This window comes from Myxocyprinus asiaticus, chromosome 4, assembly GCF_019703515.2.
Source record: "Myxocyprinus asiaticus isolate MX2 ecotype Aquarium Trade chromosome 4, UBuf_Myxa_2, whole genome shotgun sequence".
NCBI classification, from domain to species: domain Eukaryota; kingdom Metazoa; phylum Chordata; class Actinopteri; order Cypriniformes; family Catostomidae; genus Myxocyprinus; species Myxocyprinus asiaticus.
In genome coordinates this window covers 41,002,427-41,010,874 of record NC_059347.1, presented here as the reverse complement: position 1 = coordinate 41,010,874, position 8,448 = coordinate 41,002,427, and the positions used below count along the sequence as shown (strand labels likewise).

Below are 8,448 nucleotides of genomic sequence, written 5' to 3'. Positions count from 1 at the left end.
TGTAAGGTACACTGCTCGTGGAGGCCACAGATCTGTCAGCATGGTCAGTACTCTTAAGGCTAGTTCACACTGCCCCAACAAACGGCTCCAAACATCAACAAACACATTTGTTCGATTTAGTTTTATTAGTGTGTTCACCCTGTTGGTGTTTTGGGCAGTGAGACAATGACTGTTGTGCTTCCCTACATTCTAAGGCCACGTCCACACTAAAACGTTTTTAGCTGAATTGAAAACGCATTTATTTTGCGGCTCTCATATACTGTACGCTGGGATGGCATTTTCCTCAATCAAAAACAGAGACTTTCGAAAAAGCTCCCTGGCACTGCATACTTTGGAAAACATATGTTAGGAAACTGAAAATGTGGCCGAAATCCAACAGCTGACAGAATGGTTGAAATGTTTGATTTTGTTAGAGCAGTGTGAATCAGCCTTTAGAAGGAAACAGGACACACTGCTATTTTGCATTTTCGAAAATAAACATTAGTTTAAGAATGTTGCTTGTGTTTCTAGTCACTTCTGTAAGGGTTTCACCCCACAAAAGTCACAAAGATAATGTCAAGACAATATTTTTCATGGGAAAATTTGCATTTAGAGTGGAGCTCAGAGACTGGTTTTCAAAGAAATTGTCCAGACGCCCATTACGATCTACATTTGAAGCACTGAAGTTACATGGGTCCCTCTTTTCCCAGATTACACAAGCATATTTTGGCATATGAGGACTGCTGTTTCCCTCACCATAGCAAAGGATTAAGAGAGAGCCCATGTGTTTTCACAACATAAACTTTCACTGTCATGTATTTGTGAGAAGACGAAAATGGTTGAACCCCACCCACCTAACTATGTAGTTAAAGGGATGGACACCCAGAAGTTAAACTTTTGTCATCATTTACTCACCCTCATGTTATTCAATTTTCTTTCTTCTGTAGAACACAAAAGGAGATATCTCAGAGATGTCTCAGTCACCATTCACTTTCATTGTATGGAAATGAAAGTTGCAAAAAGTGCTTGGTGACTGAGACTAACATTCTGCCTAATCTGCTTTTGTGTTCCACAGTAGAAAGTCATATGGGTTTGGAACAATATGAGAGTGAGTAAATGATGACAGAATGTTCATTACTGGGTGAAATATCCCTTTAAAGTTTGGCAGGTCTCTTCTTTTGTATCTCACATCTGCTGATCTGTGGACATTTTTTATCCCCGGGACATTCCCAAATAATGACATGTCCGCACACATATGTACCACAGCATTTAACAAAATAAGAGATGATAAAACTCATCAAAAGTATCAATAACATCATCAGAATCGGTATGTGTTTATCTTAAAGCCATGCTAGCACAGTCATTCTCCTCTGCCTCTGGGTAGTACTGCCGTGCCCTGCCTCTGTTGGCACCGGTGCCCAAGGTGAAGTGATATACGTTGGGCACCCCATGAAACTGCTGTTGCAGAGGTGGGGGATTAGCAACAATCGGAATCCCTACAGTCCTGGGAGACTGTCCTGTCTGAGGGCTCAGATCCTCTTGGTAGACAGCAAAGGCTTCAGGCTGGAGGCAGCAGTGCTGGCCAGCAGGGTGGTCCGGGGGCCCCAGGAAGGGTTCTGAGTTAATGCGACTGACAGGGGCTGGCGAGCTGGAGATGGAGCCACTGTGTAAGAGGGCATTGTGCTCAGACAAACCACGGCTCAGCCTGCTGGGACTCGGGGGAGGCAAGCCAGTCTGAGTGCCCAGAAAGTGCACAGGGGAGGAGTTGGCAGTCCTGAAGGCCACGGAGGGACGAGGAGTAAGGGGGGTCTGGGGCAGCTGTCTGCGACAGCGGCTTGGAGTGCTCGCCCCTGAGGTCAACAACACCGGGCTCCCCTTAGCCCACCCACTGCCCTAGATGAAAATTAAACAAGCAAATCAAAACAATAAAATGATGAGGAAAATGCCCAAAAGATTAGACAGGGACCAGGAGGGAGGGAAGGAAGGAAACAAGAAGTAATAAGACAGTAGAAAAAGAAGGAAGATGGAAAGCAGGAACAAAGGGAGGGAGTGGAGAAGACAGTGAAGACAAAGAAAAGAATTACAGATAAATGCACGGATAAATGGTGTGGAAGAAGATTGGAAAGAGAAGTGAAAGGCCATGAGAGGTTGAACAACAGCCAAAGAGCAGAGAAACTTGAGTTTTCAATTTACGTTTTTATCACAAAACATGAATCACTTTAAATAAACTAAAATCTGATAATAGTAAAAAATTCAAAATCTCACTGCAGTCATATTATGTAGGTTATGTACAATTAAAATGCTGCTCCATATCCAGGCTTGGTACTGCAAACTCAAAAATCCAAATCCACCATATGTCTAGCCAAGCACCTCACAGAGGCTCTTCTAAACGCCACTATATGATTAGTACCCTGAGAGCTTTAAAATCCAACAACAGCCTGTACTGAGGAATCTTACTGTACTGCAGCCCCATTCTCCGCTTTAACATCTAAAACATGCAAAGGTTATACTGCAGCTTTACACAGCTGAGTTCCATGTGCTCCTCAAACTATTACTGTGATACTTTGGCTAAAACTGAATATGATTTGGAACGCTGGCTCTATCGACAGCCTCTGTGGCAAGTTTGTCAGTTACCACAGAAAGTCATTTTAACTAGTCTCTTAGTTTGCTGAAACAAATACTTTTACAGAAAGGAATTTACAATGAAAGTCTATGGAGCAAGGTATGCTCATATTGTTGTTGTTAAAGAACTTTTTAATTCTTCCATATAAAAATATGTTACTAGAGCTGTAAAGTTTAGCAGTACGATCTAGATACAGATCTGATCTTTTTCTAGCCGATTATTAGTTTCTGAAGTAATGCGTGTGGTGGATTGAACTCATCACATCCCTTTCTTGAATCCTTACACAATATATGGAAATTACTGGGTTTACCAGGTTATATGGCGAAGACAGGGATTGAAAGACTGTATATAATGTGACACAGAGAATGTTTGTAAGTTATTGTCACACTGTTCTCATGTTAACGCATATTAAGGTTGATTTTTAATTAAGTCTTGTTTTGAAATACTGTGTATTTTAAAGGAGGAACTGAAAACGCTCCAAGGAATGAAAACGGAAACAAACGAAATTATTTGCAGAACGAAACCGAAAAAGATAAATGTTGTTAACCAGTTAATAGCCAGTTAATTTCTTTCTGATAATTTTTTTTCATGAAACCAAAGTCTAAACTTTAATCACAGTAAATTTTCAGAATTACATCACTTACTGTTGCATAAAAAAAACTTTTTAGCTGAAAATGATAAGCATGTGCTTTGATTTTGAAGGAAACTGCTGCATCACACATTTCTTTGCCTTAATGCACATTGTGGATGTAGCTTTCTGTGAATGCTGAAGACCATTTAAACAACTATATATAATTACTATGTATACATGCATGGCTAATAATAAAATATTGAGATCAAAAGTAAATTTCTCAGCTGTTTCCAAATCTTCACTGAATTATTGTTAGATACATTATTATGCATTAATACAGACTTGATACTGCCAGGTTCTGACCAAGAAGCAGATCTGTAATTAAAACAAATAAAATAAATAAAATAAGAATAATTTTTTTAATCAGCCCGCATAAAATGACGTTTAATCCAAACACGCCCAGGCTGTGTGTGCATGCAGGAGAGAGAGATTTTGGCTATTAATTGATTTTAGACGGCCAGATGTATTTTTGAAATATTTGAAATATTTTCGAGTATATATTTAATATTAAGAAAACATTTATTGAAAAGACATATTTTATATAGGCTACTGTATACTTCTGCTTGTTATGATTTCTATGCTGAGAATTCCCCCACATGGGAATTTTTTTTAATTTTCACTTATTTTGGTAGGGGCAAGTCCCTTAGTTTGAGCTTCTTTTTCCAGACCAGGTCCCTTTTTTCTGGGAACACTTCAACGGGTATATCACCCACTCTTAGTGCAAAGTACTGAAAAAAATAAAATAAATAATGTTATTAACCATTCTTTAATTTAGTTCTTAACAATTGGCAATTGGAAAAGAGGCAACGGAAGGCTGGCAGAGGAATGCCAGAACCCGGAACAAAAAAATACAGTTTCTGCTCAGAACGACCAAAATGACAAACAATTATTTTTTAATCCCTGTATTAAAGTTTATTCCAGTGCAAAGCCCTGCCTCATAGATTCCCCCTTCTAAGTGCATTACTCTACACATGCTTTTTGCTCGTTTTTGTTTTTTAATTGAGGGATGAGTCAAAAGTATTGTCTGCGGAAATCAACAGCATGCCACATATACAGTCCATAGAGCTGAGCTTGTATTAAACCTGGAATATTCCTTTAAGCACTTCAGATCGTCATCATTACAAAAGGTTTTGGAGCTTACCAAATTCAACCTTCATCACTTAATTTTTACCTTGTCTCAAATACCTAAGCTGTCATTATTTAGACAGCACTTTCAAGTTAGACATCTGATTTTTTTCTTTTTTACCCTGATCAGTCTCTAACCCCAGACCCAACCCTTCCTCTGACCACATGTCCCTGTGTCCGGTCTCATCTGCCCCTCCCACCTGCTTGTTAAGATTGGCCTCCTGAGTTTCGCTGGGCGAGGTGGCACAGCTAGCCATGGCAGACTTGCTGTTGCAGTGATCCCGGCTGCCATAGCGATCACAGGAGTAATACCGCTGCTTCTCTGCCGAATGGTGCCTCCTCTTATGGGAACGACCCCGGTCATGCACCCTCTCCTCAATGGTGTCAGCTGCTGTGCCTGAGAACCAACCACAAATATGAGGGGAAGAATGGCAAACTGTCATAACCAGGAAAGACTGCATCATCATCTTCTGTTTATATTTGCTCCTGTTTTCTCAGAAAACTTGTTGAGTGCCCTATATTGAGCACTGAGAGGTTACTGTAAATACTTCCTTGTTCAACATGGATCATCAGGTTTTGTACCAACGTGTTGAGGCCATGCCAACTTCAGTACATGATGACAAAAAAGGAAAAAGAGGAACATACCAAATACTAAGAAATTCTAGAATTTGTTACTTTTTCATTTGAACTTTTCACTCAAATTATGCTAATAAAACAATCTGTAACATTTTCACTAGGGGTCACAGGATTTTAGACCCCACAATGTAAAATGATCTATTTTGCCATTGAAGTACATTTATAGATGCTATTTTTTTTAAGAGAGAACTGAAGATTTCACATTCTTTAACAAGACACAGGACATTCTCCAGTCAGAAACCTGATTGCCTCTAAATTGTTCTTCCCTGTTCTCGATTGGCCTGCTGAGAGGTAACCATAAATTAGCAGGTCATGGGTCTGCATGTCTGTCTGCCCCTTTTATCTGGCTAATAGAGGCCAGCCGCAGCCGGATGCACTCAAACCAGTTCAGCTGCTGCTTCTGCATTTCAACAGGCTGAATCTCACATGAGTCTAGGACAGGGGTGGGCAAAGTTTTCTGGGACAGGGCCCACATCGAGTTTTGAGCAGTACATGTGGTGCCCCATTGTATTGCTTTTGAGTTACAATGTCATGCATTGATTGTTTTTCATGTCTTTTAAGCCCAGAAATTGTTGTGTTCTCCTTCTAATGCACAATGCAAAATTTTGTGAAGTGTATATGTGACTGATGGAACTATTCTGCAACTGCCTAAAGTATTGCCCTACCAAGGTACATACTTTTATATCAGGCATTAGAAAAACTTGATAAAGGCTGAGTATAATTATAAATAGTTTATTTTTCCAACTCTACTTCCCTGGTTATAAAGTTGTGCTCAAACGTTTGCATACCCTTGGAGAATTGGTAATATATGTACCATTTTTAAAGAAAACATGAGTGAGCAGGCAAAACACATTTCTTTTATTTCTTATGAGATTCATATTCAACTGTAGGTTATAACAGAATGGCACAATCATAAAACAAAACATGGCAACAAAGAAAAAAATGAAATAACCCCTGTTCAAAAATCTGCATACCCTTAGTTCTTAATACTGTGTATTGCCCCCTTTAGCATCAATGACAGCATGCGGTCTTTTGTAATAGTTGTCTATGAGGCCCCAAATTCTTTCAGGTGGTATAGCTGCCCATTCGTCTTGGCAAAATGCCTCCAGGTCATGCAAAGTCTTTGGTCGTCTTGCATGAACCGCACGTTTGAGATCTCCCCAGAGTGACTCGATGATATTAAGGTCAGGAGACTGTGATGGCCACTCCAGAACCTTCAACCTTTTCTGCTGTAACTACAGGAGGGTCAACTTGGCCTTGTGCTTAGGGTCACTGTCATGCTGGAAAGTCCATGGGGGTCACATGCGCAGCTTTCGTGCAGAAGAATGCAAATTGTCTGCCAGTATTTTCTGATAACATGCTGCATTCATCTAGCCATCAATTTTCACAAGATTCCCCGTGCCTTTAGAGCTCACACACCCCCAAAACATCAGTGAGCCATCACCATGCTTCACAGTGGGGATGGTATTCTTTTCACTATAGGCCTTGTTGACCCCTCTCGAAACATAGCGCTTATGGTTGTGACCATAAAGCTCTATTTTGGTCTCGTCACTCCAAATTACAGTGTGCCAGAAGCTGTGAGGCCTATCAAGGTGTTGTTGGGCATATTGTAACCGGGCTTTTTTGTGGCACTGGCGCAGTAAAGGCTTCTTTCTGGCAACTCGACCATGCAGCTCATTTTTGTTCAAGTATCGTCATATTGTGCTCCTTGAAACAACCACACCATCTTTTTCCAGAGCAGCCTGTATTTCTCCTGAGGTTACCTGTGGGTTTTTCTTTGTATCCCGAACAATTCTTCTGGCAGCTGTGGCTGAAATCTTTCTTGGTCTACCTGACCTTGGCTTGGTATCAAGAGGTCCACAAATTTTCCACTTCTTAATAAGTGAATGAACAGTACTGACTGGCATTTTCAAGGCTTTGAATATCTTTTTATATCCTTTTCCATCTTTATAAATTTCCATTACCTTGTTACGCAGATCTTTTGACAGTTCTTTTCTGCTCCCCATGGCTCAGTATCTAGCCTGCTCAGTGCATCCATGTGAGAGCTAACAAACTCATTGACAGAAATCACCCAAATGGCCCTGATCAAAAGTTTACATACCCTTGAATGTTTGGCCATGTAAACTTTTGATCAGGGCCATTTGGGTGATTTCTGTTATCATTATGATTTAAAAAGGAGCCAAACAACTATGTGATAATAAATGGATTCATATGATCACTATCCTTAAATAAAAGACTGTTCATTTTTGCATGATCAGTCATATTTTCAAAATCAATGCCAAAATTTCACAATTTCTGCCAGGGTATGCAAACTTTTGAGCACAACTGTATATTAACATATATACTCTGGCAGCCAAAAGTTTGGAATAATGTACAGATTTTGCTCTTATGGAAAGAAACTGGTACATTTATTCACCAAAGTGGCATTCAACTGATCACAATGTACAGTCAGGACATTAATAATATGAAAAATTACAAGTACAATTTGCAAAAAAAAAAAAAAAAAAAAAAAACTCTTGTTTAGTTGTACATGTGGCCTTCCACATCTCTTTCTGTCCTTGTTAGGGCCAGTTGTCCTTTGTCTTTGAAGAGTATATCACCTTTGTATGAAATCTTCAGTTTTTTGGGGGCAATTTCAAGCATTGTATAGCCAGCCTTCATTCCTCAAAACAATGATTGACTGATGAGTTTCTAGAGAAAGCCATTTCTTTTTGGCCATTTTTGACCTAATATTGACCTTAACACATGCCAGTCTATTGCATACTGTGGCATCTCAAAAACAAACACAAAGACAATGTTAAGCTTCATTTAACGAACCAAATAGCTTTCAACTGTTTTGATATAATGGCAAGTGATTTTCTAGTTCCAAATTAGCAATTTAGTGTGATTACTCAAGCATAAGTTGTTGGGAGTGATGGCTGCTGGAAATGGTGCCTGTCTAGATTTGATCAAAAATGACTTTTTTCAAATAGTGATGGTGCTGTTTTTTACATCAATAATGTCCTGACTATACTTTGTAATCAGCTGAATGCCACTTTGGAGAATTAAAGTACCAATTTCCTTTCAAAACAGCAAAATCTGTACATTATTCCAAACTTTTGGCCGCCAGTGTATATTATTCAAATTAACACACTCTCTACATCCGGAGTCTGTATTATAAAACAATCAAATAATGGTAGAAAATGATACAAAGATTTTGAAAGCTTCTTTATGTCCGCCAATGGTTTGGCTTCCCATTCAGCACACAACTGAATAAAACAGGCTGCGTGACTATGATGAATGATTACTGCAAGAGATAGACTCGCATACAGGTGCGATGGACTTCAACATTTCTAAATTACACAAATAAAATACATTTTCTTTTCTCGCTTGCACAGATCTATGTTTGGATTTTTTAAAAGTTGATCACTGAGAAGGTTTATTCACAGACTTAGTAGCACCAAACAGCACAAGC

The 8,448-nt window shown here is 39.4% G+C and overlaps 1 pseudogene; it reads right to left on the bottom strand.

The window, feature by feature from the left end:
• Positions 1-1,148: 1,148 nt before the first annotated feature.
• LOC127439939 (probable voltage-dependent N-type calcium channel subunit alpha-1B) overlaps positions 1,149-8,448 on the bottom strand; it is a 194,125-nt pseudogene continuing 186,825 nt past the window's right edge.